The sequence below is a fragment of the Malus sylvestris genome, chromosome 4, assembly GCF_916048215.2.
Source record: "Malus sylvestris chromosome 4, drMalSylv7.2, whole genome shotgun sequence".
Classification (NCBI taxonomy): Eukaryota; Viridiplantae; Streptophyta; class Magnoliopsida; order Rosales; family Rosaceae; genus Malus; species Malus sylvestris.
In genome coordinates this window covers 5,827,424-5,839,545 of record NC_062263.1, presented here as the reverse complement: position 1 = coordinate 5,839,545, position 12,122 = coordinate 5,827,424, and the positions used below count along the sequence as shown (strand labels likewise).

The 12,122-nt window shown below is 38.0% G+C and overlaps 1 pseudogene; it reads right to left on the bottom strand.

Moving 5' to 3' along the window:
* Positions 1-6,031: 6,031 nt before the first annotated feature.
* Positions 6,032-12,122, bottom strand: part of LOC126619738 (uncharacterized) — a 31,132-nt pseudogene continuing 25,041 nt past the window's right edge.

The window sequence follows — 12,122 nt, the reverse complement described above, 5'->3', positions numbered from 1 at the left end:
AGATGAGCGGATTCTTGTTGAAACTGTTTACTTAAATATTTAGGAATCGGAATAGAAATGAAACTAAGTTGTTTACTAATTTAGCTGAATCGGAATATAAATTAGTATGATTACTAAATTACCCTTATTTTTTTGGTTTGTTTGTTATTCTATATTTATGTCTAAAAACATTTTTATTTATTTAATTAAAGTAAGGTTAAAATGTCTATTATTGATATTTTGTGTATAAATTAGATTAAAATCTAATTAAAAGCCAAAATCCTAGCCACATTCATCTTACTACCCCAGAGAAGAAAGAACCTAGAAACCTTTGAAGTTGTCAAGACCTTCCAAACCCGCAGAAGAAAGAACCCAGAAATTCGAAAAAATTCTTTTGCTCATGCCTATTTCCTTCTCAAGTTTTGGTGTTATGGAATCAATTGGTGGGTTTTGGACGAAGTGATTCGACAGTCATATCAGGTAATGGGGGTGAGGCGATTTGACGAATTTGGGTTGCAAATGTTTTGTGGCCTAGGCATGGCATTGGATGTGCAGTAGTGATGAAAAAGGGTGATAGACAGTGGTGGATCCAGGAAATCATATTATGGGGGTCAGTAAGAATAATGTGCGCAGAGCGCAAATTTTTTTATATCAGAAATAGCATGCATATCGCAATTTCATTGAGTCTTGGAAGACCTGAAGTCATTTGAAAATGCATACTACACACATGTTAATGTATGCAAGGGGCAGCACCCAAGGTATTCATGAACATTCATCGGGTTTTGGTAGGTCCGAAGTCGGTTGGAGGGCATGTATGAAGCCAACTCTAATCTTCAAAAGGACAACACTCAAGGTATCCATGGATATTCACCGAAGTTCAGAAGGTCAGCACCTAAGGTATATATAGACGTTCATCGAAGTTCGGGGGGTCAGCTGACCCCCCTTTGCCCCTTAATGGATCTACCAGTGGTGATGGAGAAAGGAGATAGAGAGGGAGAATGGTCGGGACTGAGATTGCTAGTGAAGGAGAGGAAAGGGCAGTATTGGAATAATAAAAACCAAGTGAGGGCATAATTGATAAAAGAAGTCGATTTCGGATTCTCCACCAGTCCAGGAATTGAATTACCTCCCTTATCTAGGGAGTCCAATTCCTCCAAAATGAGGAGTTGGATTCCTTAATGCGTGTAGACCCCACATGTATTTTAATCTCCACGATTATGTAAACAAAAGTGTATTCCGTAATCGGAATCTAATTCCATAAATTGATTCCGATTACGAGTATGTTAACGTGCCCTGAGTCACATTGAATTTTCAATCCACGAACCACATTCAAATGGATTTTCAAGTGAAGATGGAAGGATTTTAAAAAACAAGGAAAGGGAAAAAAGACCCAACAAACAGTAAAATTCCATATGTTTTTTTGGATTTATCAACGCCCTAATTTTATTGGCAGTCCAAAATATTATAGAAATTTTCCTAATACATTTGATATTATTTATACTAAAATCATTCACAATGATTGGATTAAATCTTAAGTTTTAAGTAGTGAAACCCTGCAAAGCTTTTCTAAAAATTGAGCTAAAATAAAGGGTGGGGAGAAAATTTGGTTTGAGCTAGATTCTGCCCAAAATTTGAGCTAAGAATATAGGGGTGGTCCATTAATGCACTTGAACACTCATGTCTTGTGCCCACCCTCAGCGCACTAACTCACATTGCACTAACTAACTCAACTAGCCAGTACGCAACAAAGCTATAGCGGTTGGGACCCATTGTTGACAGCTTTGTCAAACACCTTTTCATGACAAAACTATAACGGTTGTGACCCATTGTTGACAGCTTTGTCAAACACCTTTTCAGATCCCAACTAGTACTTCTTGATCGTTCAACTATTATGATATGGAAGATCCAACGGTACATATTAAAAAACAAAAAAACAAAATTCTTTTATAATCGCATTAAATCGAACGGTTGAGATTGATATGAGCAAATTTACTTGTAAAAACAAATCCCAAAATTAAAACAGCTAAAAAAATTCTAAAAATTATTTAAATTAAAATTCACCCAAAACCTTATCAATACTTATGTACACTACTAAGGAGGTGGGGAATTGGTTAGGCCTCACAATGAATTAGCAATAATGTGGTTCAAATTCGCTTTAGATGAGAATCAAACTAAGACTTGGGGAGTGGGTTAGGCCTCACAGTGGGCTAGCAATAATGTGGTTCAAATTCGCCTTAAACGAGAATCGAACATAATATCTCTCACCTACAAGTGAGAAGAATACCATTAGATCGTAGTACTAAGTGACATGTATTTGTTTAAAATTCACAAAAATTAACTTTATTCATTCAATTCTCCCTTTTTTTTCCCTCCTACCCGCTACCAAACTATTTATTTTCATTTTCAAATTTTCATGATGTCAAAAGATCATATTAGAGAACCTAATTGGTCAAATGATAAAGATAAAAAGGAGTTGTGGTGAAAATCATTGACAAGAATGGGTTGGTTGTGTTATTTTTCATTATTTATCGGAATTTAATTTTTAAGGTTAAATGTTCATGAGTTGGGAATTATTACCTCAAAATGAGTTAGGTGCTAAGCACATGAGACTGAACCAAGGGGTAATGTGAAAAACTAAATGAGAAAATTGTAGCAATGATTTCTCAACTTTAACCCTAAATGGAGGAATGATCCCTCACTTTTAACTCAATTGGAGTATTGGTCCCTCAACTTTAACCGAATTTTAGCAACGTTCTTCCAACATTGCTTATTTTGACGGAAGTTCTGCTTGAGTTGACGGAAAAAAACCATAGATGTATGTTTTGATGAGTTAAGAAACCAATAGTGACAGATTTTTAATTGAGAGCGCATTACCTTAATTAGATTAAAATTGCGGTACCATTATAACTTAAATGAGATAAACTGAACCAGTAAAAGCAATTACATTTTAAGTGTCGATGTTGAGATTTTGTTTGAACTGTTTAATTTGAGATACAGATACCCTCCTTGGGAAGTCTCTTTGAATTGGCCGGTTTGGGATGCACAAAACAATGAGTTGGTGATGACTCAAAAGAAAAAAGTAAGGAAGCTTAATGCAGTTATTAGATGCACGTACAAAATAATAAGTAGGTATTTAACTAACTAACTTGTAGCTAATCGTGCTGACATGACAGTAAGTACCAGAAAGAAAAAACACGATGAACCAACTCCGGAGTTGAGCACAAGTTCACAAACACAACAAACTCGTATTCTAAATCCCATTGCAGCTGAGCAATATATAGAATTATCCGAAGATCGCTTAACCGTAGCAAGAGCACTCTCAGGGAACAATCTCATTCTTTTTTTCTGTCCATTTCTATCTCTTTCTCTTGTATTACTTCTCTAGAACTGCATGCGGAAAATATGGGAAAGCATCTCGTGATGTATATAACCAGAAAAGTTGTGATGCTTCCACATTCTCAAGTGATTTCGACCCTTTTGTACGCACATCTAATTCCCATTCCGTTTGAAGATCGAAGGGAAGCTATACGAATCAAATGGCAATGGCTTCGTTTCCTCTGAATGAATGAGCTTAATTAAAAACTGAATAACAAATGGCAAAGGCTTCCTTAATTAATTTGGTCCAAACTTGTAACAAAGAAAGGAATAACATCCCTAACTAAAAGATTATACCTAAAATTAAAAACTGAATAAGCTTAATTTCAGTAAATGAATCCATAATACTCAATCATCCATATATTATAATTTAGGATACCCAAATACATAATATACCAAATAGTTTTCAAATTCGGAGCAGAAAACAATAATTATTTGAATATTAGAAAGAAATCAAACAAACAAAATGATTACCTTCACCTGAAGAGAAAGGTGAGAAGCCCTCGAAAGTAATAACCAAAATGTTGACTCCGAAAAGCTAGAAAACTTTCATGCGAAGAAGGCGGCTTTTCTAAGAGACGTGGAGGAGCTCCAGAGCCATAGGAGAGTTGTTGAAGATTTCCAAGATGCAGAAGCCCTCTGCGAGCTTGCCTCTTCTTCTGAGGAGCATGGTTGGAAAGTGGAAATTTTAATAAATGATGATAACTCTGGCAATTTCAAAAGAGAAGTACACGATGCGGGCAAGAGGGTGGGGATAGAGAAGTAACCTCTATCCCCACCCTATTGACCGTATCGTGTACTTCCCTTTTGAAATTGCCAGAGTTATCATCATTTATTAAGATTTCCATCTTCCAACCATGCTACTCAAAAGAGGCAAGCTCGCAGAGGGCTTCTGCATCTTGGAAATCTTCAACAACTCTCCTATGACTCTGAAGCTCCTCCACGTCTCTTAGAAAAGCCGCCTTCTTCGCATGAAAGTTTTCTAGCTTTTTAGAGTCAACATTTTGGTTATTACTTTCGAGGCTTCTCACCTTTCTCTTCAGGTGAAGGTAATCATTTTGTTGTGTTTTGATTACATCTAGGAGCACCTTCAGTGAAGAGGGGAAAAACGATCGGTATCGATAGACACCCATGGAATTCAATTTGGTTTTGGAGGGGTGGAGATTGAGTTGGGACCGAACAAACCCTTCTAAACTTGAAAGTCATGCAATTACAATGCCATTTTCTTGTCATGAACTTATCCTTGCAATGCAACTCGAATGATATCTTGAAAAAGACCTTTTTTATTGGGCTAATTAGGGTTAATTAGGCATGCAATTACAAAGTGTCATGAACATATCCTCACAATGCAACTGACATGATAAAATTTCACAAATTTATATATATATTCATAAACTTACATGAAAAATACAATATACATATCCCACTTATATTAGGGAATCACAAAAGGACTTTCTTTTTATACTCTTGGGCTCTTTTGGTGGGCTAGACAGGAATGGGCATCAGGTTAGGCTTTGTAAAACAAGACTTATAACCTGTGCGATATGATAAGTTAGATAGCTCACTTTATTATAGATTCATATCTCATCATGTATAATCTAGTTCATCTCATAGTTTGCCGTAACAAACAACGGAGTGAACTCAAATCCATTTTAATTGGTCACAACATATAGTCCAACTGGCCCACCAAACAGGCCCTTACATTCTTATCTGACCTTGCATGCTCACAAAAAGTGTGGATTCACTCCCTTAATGCAATATTTTGCGTATGGAATATGGAAATGGGTTTCTTTACTTATTTTTTGGGTTGATGATGGGAAGATGTCAAAATGTAGGTTGGTTGGTCTATATGCATTTCTTCAAAACTAAACGTAGGGAAATATGTCAAACATGAAATTATTGACATAACCACTGCCCGTGCTTGCAGATTTGAATGGCACAAAATAATAAGTAGGTGATTAACTAACTTGTAACTAATCGTGCTGATATGACAGTAAGTACCAGAAAGAAAAAACACGATGAACCAACTCCGGAGTTGAGCACAAACACAACAAAATCGTTTTCTAAATCCCATTGCAGCTGAGCAATATATAGCATCAAGGAATTATCCGAAGATCGCTTAACCGTAGCAAGAGCACTCTCAGGGAATAACCTCTTTCTTTTTTCTGTCCAGTAGTTCATTTCTATCCCTTCCTCTTTTTTTACTTCTAGCTAGAACTGAATGCGGAAAGTGTGGGAAAACATCTCGTAATGTATTTAACCAGCAAAGCTGTGGTGCTTCCAAATTCTCAAGTGATTTAGACCCTTTTGCACTTATATCTAATCCTCATTCCGTTTGAAGATCGAAAGGAAGTTATACAAAACAAATGGCAATGGCTTCGTTTCCTCTGAATGAATGAGCTTAATTAAAAACTGAATAACAAATGGCAATGGCTTCCTTAATTAATTTGGTTCAAACTTGTAACAAAAAAAGGAATAACTTCCCTAACTAAAGATTATAAGTAAAATTAAGAACTGAATAAGCTTGATTTCAGTAAATGAATCAATAATACTCAACCAAATATACCGAATAGTTTTCAAATTCGGAGCAGAAGATGCTGGTAGCTAGCAAGCAAAGAAACAACTAAGAGAGAGATCAAGAAATTATGTCAAATAAGAGATGATGAATGCCAACGGATCATAGAGCATCAACCCAATGACAATGCCACAGAGGAGCGGAACTGATCAGCTTTCCTTTCCAGGCCGGCTCTTCATTCAGTTCACTCACAAAAAGTCCGAAACTGGCCATCAATTCCATTGCCCCGCCCATAATTCTGTCCATGTTACATACAACAAAGCAGTTTTTGAACTGACCACCCTCTTTGTGCTTGCGCAGCAACGCATTCCACTGAAGCTCAGCCGCCTCCCCAACAATTGCATCGTGCAAATATTGTGGAGCCAAAAATAATTACAAGGCGACACGTGAATCTTTGGATAAAAAATGACAAGAATACCCTTGAGGCACATTGGGATTCTTACGCGCGAGTAGCGGAGAATCATCTTTCAACAAAATAAAAAATGCTCCAAAAGAGATAACCAATTCAATATCCATCTCATCAAATTCCCTTTTGCAAGGTAACCTACAAAATAATGTTAATTGGTTAATTAATGGATTAATTACCCAATTAATCCATTAAACATCAATTAAATTACCCAATTAATCACAAAATATATCCCATTCACCCTAAAAATAGGTAGTGGCCGGCCACCTCACATTCTTCTTAGTCTTTCTTACTTTTCCCCATTTTACTACCCCATTTATACAAATAAATAATTTTATAATCTCCCATTTACTTCTTTCATACTTAATTAGCCAATAAATTGGCTAATTAAGCCAAAATCATAACCACAAAAACTGACACACCCCGATCCTAGAATCAAGGCATGCTGGCCGTCACGTGAGTGTGACGTAACCAAAAGTGTGATGCGGAAGTAAAAGATAAGAGAAATACGAATAAACAAAAACCAAATACTAGCAATAATAACCAAGTAACGTGCTAGAGTAAGTTTAAGTGCGAAACACACAATTTCAGAGCAATAATAACTAGGTGCAGTCAAGTAGGACTATAACTAAATTACAACACCCGCAGGTGGGTCCTACATTTACGTAGTCTGTCAGTACGCCGTGGGGATCCTCGTGGGCCACCAACGCTGCTAACTAGAACCTGGAGGGGCGCAAAACAAAATTGAGTGGGTCAGTAAAACCAAAGCTTTTCGAAAACATTTCATAAAAAACAATTCTAACCCCTCGCTGTAAAACCTGTATACTTTCCCAGAAATTAACATAATACGCATATAACTCTTCATATAACTCAAATCACGAATCTTTATCAATTCCAGAAAATATGCCATGCCATAAATGTCAATAACAGATTATGAATGCATCAATATAACAGGTGACATAATGAATCAACCGGAGACCCTGCAGTTGATCTTGTACGGTTAATTCCATAGCTCAATATCCAAACCAACCGGAGTCACCACGGTGACCTGTACGGCACTACTCTGCACATAAGTCGAAACTACCTGAAGTAGTCTATAAATATGCTCTACTGCTTCTCTCATCAATCATCTGTGCACATAATCTAAGGTCACCTACCAGTCGGAACCACCTCTAGTGATCTGTACGACTAGCATGTCGGAACCCTCTCATGGTCTGTACGACATGCACCTACTTGGATCCAAAGTGAGCGTGCGGTGCGGTGAATACTATAAGCACTAACACCAGGGGTGCAGGTTATGAGCTCTCAACATAATTCACATCATCAATGATTCACATAAATAACATAAAACTCACCTGATACTCACATGTGCGTCCACAACACCAATTCATATATATATATATATATATATATGCATCAATTACTAATTCATATAATTCATAATATGCATGCATGGCATTTGAAAACATACTTTCATTTAAATTCAATTTCTGGGAAAATCAATAGTATATAGGTAATAACAGAAAATAACTGCCCACTAACAGATAAGTCGAAGAGTCGTAACCCCCGTGACGTCCCTGGATGCGCTCGTCCTCGGGATAGGTATCACCTATATGCAAAACAACTAAAATAACGGTATTTAAAGCACATAACCGACAATTTGTAATAACTTCTCATACGGTGCTCAATTTGGGTATATGAATATACCACAGTGACCTACTTGACGTCACGGACGTCGACATATTTTCAGAAAAATTTTCCAAGGCCGCACGCGCCGGGATGGGCATGGGTCCACGCGCCCCCACGCGCATCACCCCTAACCTCCAGTCGCTGAACTAGTTCGCCGGTCGTCGGAAAACTGGAGATTTTTCAATCTCCTTGTTCTCCGTCATTTCTTAACCATTTTTCACGCATTTTATATCAAAAGGAAGCCCTAAGCATGTAGATTCACGTTACACTACTTTAAGGCTCTAAAAACTACGAAATCTCACCGGAGAAATTCCAAGAAAACCGGCCAACTTCGAACTCAACGATCCCGACGTCCAAAACCTTCAAACTAAGCACTCCGAGTTTCCTTAGGACCTCACTAAGCTCACTATAAGCTTAGAATTCCCTGAAAATCAACGCATCACGAATGCATGAACATTACTCAAATCGGACCTCGGGTTTTCAACGTGATTTCTAAGGTTTCTTGTTCTAAAACTAGTACCAAACGACTCAGGAGGTCGAAAGGATGAAGAACCTTACCTTTTTGCTGTCGATCCGTGATGTTTAGAGGGAATTTGGTCTCGTCCGTATGTTTTCGAGAGGGAGAGAGTGAACTGAGAAGAGAAGAGAGAGAGAGAGCACGGGGAATGAGAGAGAGAGGTTTGACCCGTGTGTATGTGTGTGTGGTCCATCCCAAAACCATCACCATCCATTTTTCTTAACTCCCTAACCACAAAAATACATATAACCTTTAATCTAATTAAATTTTCCAAAACTTAGGAAATATGCATAATCAATAACATGTCACACACATACCTTAGTAACCGTCAAGGGTAATTTTGTCATTTCACAACCTCGATATATAGAATCTCGGGACGGGCTATGACAATCTACCCTCCGTATAGAATTTCGTCCTCGAAATTCATACAACCAAACAATCCACTTAATACTCATAAAACAACCTCGGATACATCTCTCTCATTTGATCTTCTGTCTCCCAAGTAGCTTCTTCTACTGAGTGGTTCCTCCACAATACTTTTACTAAGCTCACCGTCTTATTCCTTAGAACCTTGTCTTTCCAATCCAAGATAGTCATTGGTTCTTCATCATACGTCAAATCCGGATTAATCTCCAAGGGTTGAGGAGGAATCACATGTGAAGGATTTGAAACATAATGTCGAAGCATCGAGACATGAAACACATTATGTACCTTAGATAACTCCGGAGGCAACTCTAACCTGTAAGCAACTTCACCAATCCTCTCAGTGATCTCATAAGGTCCTATGTACCTAGGACTTAGCTTGCCCTTCTTTCCAAACCGCACTACACCTCTCCAATGTGACAATTTCAAGAATACCAAATTACCCACATCATAAACTTGATCAGTAGCATGTCTATCTGCTAAACTCTTTTGTTGATCCTGGGCCGCTTTCGGGTTAGACTTAATCACCTGAACATTTTGAGTAGTCTCATCTACAATCTCTGGGCCCTCAAGCACTCTTTCGCCAACCTCTGACCAACACAATGGCGTACGACAAGCTCTACCATAAAGTGCCTCAAATGGTGACATACCAATGCTCAAATGAAAACTATTATTGTAGGCAAATTCCATCAAGTCTAGGCGATCATGCCAAGAATCACCAAACTGTAACACTGAAGATCTCAGCATATCCTTTAATGTCTGAATAGTCCTCTTTGATTGCCCATCGGTTTGAGGATGATAAGCAGTGTTGTAAAGCAATTTCGTACCAACAGATTCCTGAAAAGCTACCCAAAATTTAGAAGTAAATCTTGGATCTCGATCAGAAACAATATTCACTGGAACTCCATGATACTTCACAATCTTCGTGATGAACAACTTAGCCAATTTATTCAAATGATACTTTTCCCTCACTGGAATGAAGTGTGCTGATTTAGTAAGTCGATCTAAAATCACCCAAACACCATCAAATCCATTTCGTGTACGAGGAAGCTTATACACGAAATCCATAGTTATATTTTCCCATTTCCACTAAGGAACAGGAAGTGGTTGCATCCGACCAAAAGGCTTCTTTCTTTCAGCTTTAACTTGCTGATAAACAATACACCTACTAACATATTCTGCAATCTCCCTCTTCATACCCGGCCAATAATAAAATGGTCGAATGGTATGGTACATCTTAGTCCCTCCTGGATGCATCACATAAGCTGAACAATGTGCTTCATCCAGAATTTCCTTCTTTAATTCCTCATTATTCGGCACATACATTTTGTTCTCCTACATAAACATGCCATCTGATTCTCGAATCCTAAGGTCTTTCTTTTTCCCTTCACTTCTCAATTGAATCATTTCTTGGATTTCCTCATTAGCCATCTGAGCTTCAAGAATACGATCGACCAAAACTGGCCTGACTTGGAAATTAGCAAGAAAAGCTTCTCTTCGTTCTTCTAACTCCAACTTTACTCCAGTAGCTCTCAAATCTGCAAGAAGAGGAACACGACAAGCATACAAAGCATTGAGTCGACCTTGAGGTTTCCTACTTAGTGCATCAGCTACCACATTTGCACGACCCGGATGATACTCAATAGTGCAGTCATAATCACTTAATAACTCCATCCACCTTCTTTGACGAAGATTAAGATCATGCTGAGTGAAAAGATACTGAAGACTCTTATGATCTGTGAAGATCTTACACTTCTCACCATAGAGATAATGCCTCCAAATTTTCAAGGAAAAAACAATGGCTGCCAACTTAAAATCGTGAGTAGGATAATTCCTTTCATGAATCTTCAACTGTCGAGAAGCATAGGCAATCACTCTATTATGCTGCATCAAAACACATCCCAAACCATTCAAAGAAGCATCACTGTAAATCTCAAAGTTACCGCTATCATCAGGAAGTACCAATACCGGAGCATGAGTGAGGCAATATTTCAACTGCTGGAAACTTTGCTCACAATTCTCGTCCCACTCAAACTTAACATCCTTCCTGGTTAACTTCGTTAGTGGTAAGGCAATCATAGAAAATACTTGAACAAACCGTCAATAATAACCTGCTAGACCCAGAAAACTCCGTACCTCAGTGACGGTTCGTGGTTGTTCCCAATTCTCCACTGCTGCTATCTTTTGAGGATCTACTTGAATTCCTTATGCCAATACTACATGCCCCAAAAATGCCACTTCATTCAACCAAAACTGACATTTACTGAACTTGGCATACAACTGATGCTCCCTCAATTTCTTTAATACCAAGTTAAGATGTCGAATATGATCTGCTTTAGACTTAGAGTATACCAGAATATCATCGATAACAACAATGACAAATTTATCAAGATACTGCTGGAATACCTCATTCATTAGTCTCATGAAAGCTGCAGGTGCGTTAGTCAATCCAAATGGCATCACCAAAAACTCATAATGCCCATAACGGGTCTTGAAAGCCATATTAGGTACATCATCATCTTTAATCTTCAACTGATAATAGCCAGATCTCAAATCAATCTTAGAGAACACACACGCACCTTTAAGCTGATCAAACAAATCATTGATACGAGGTAAGGGATAACGGTTTTTAATCGTTACCCGATTCAATTGCCTGTAATCAATACATAATCTCAAAGTTTCATCTTTCTTTCTTACAAACAACATCGGAGCTCCCTAAAGAGAAGTACTAGGTTGAATGAAACCTTTATTAGTTAATTCTTGTAACTGAATTTTCAACTCTCTCAATTCAGCTGGAGCCATTCTATATGGAGTCAAAGATATAGGATCCGTACCTGGAAGCAAATCAATCGAAAACTCCGCATCTCTGTCTGGCGGCAATCCAGGCAAATCGTCTGGAAATACATCAGGATAGTGCCTGACTACTCCAACTTCCTCCACACTGCTAGGAACAACATCATTTAACACTACATGTGCTAAGTATCATTGACAACCTTTCGATAACAATTTCTTTGCTTTCATGGCAGAAATAACACCATGTCTCACCCCACTGCTTTCACCCACGAAAGTAACATCTTGTAGTCCAGGACGATGAAAAGTAACTGACTTCCCATAACAATCTATATGGGCACGATTATAATGCAACCAATCTGCCCCTA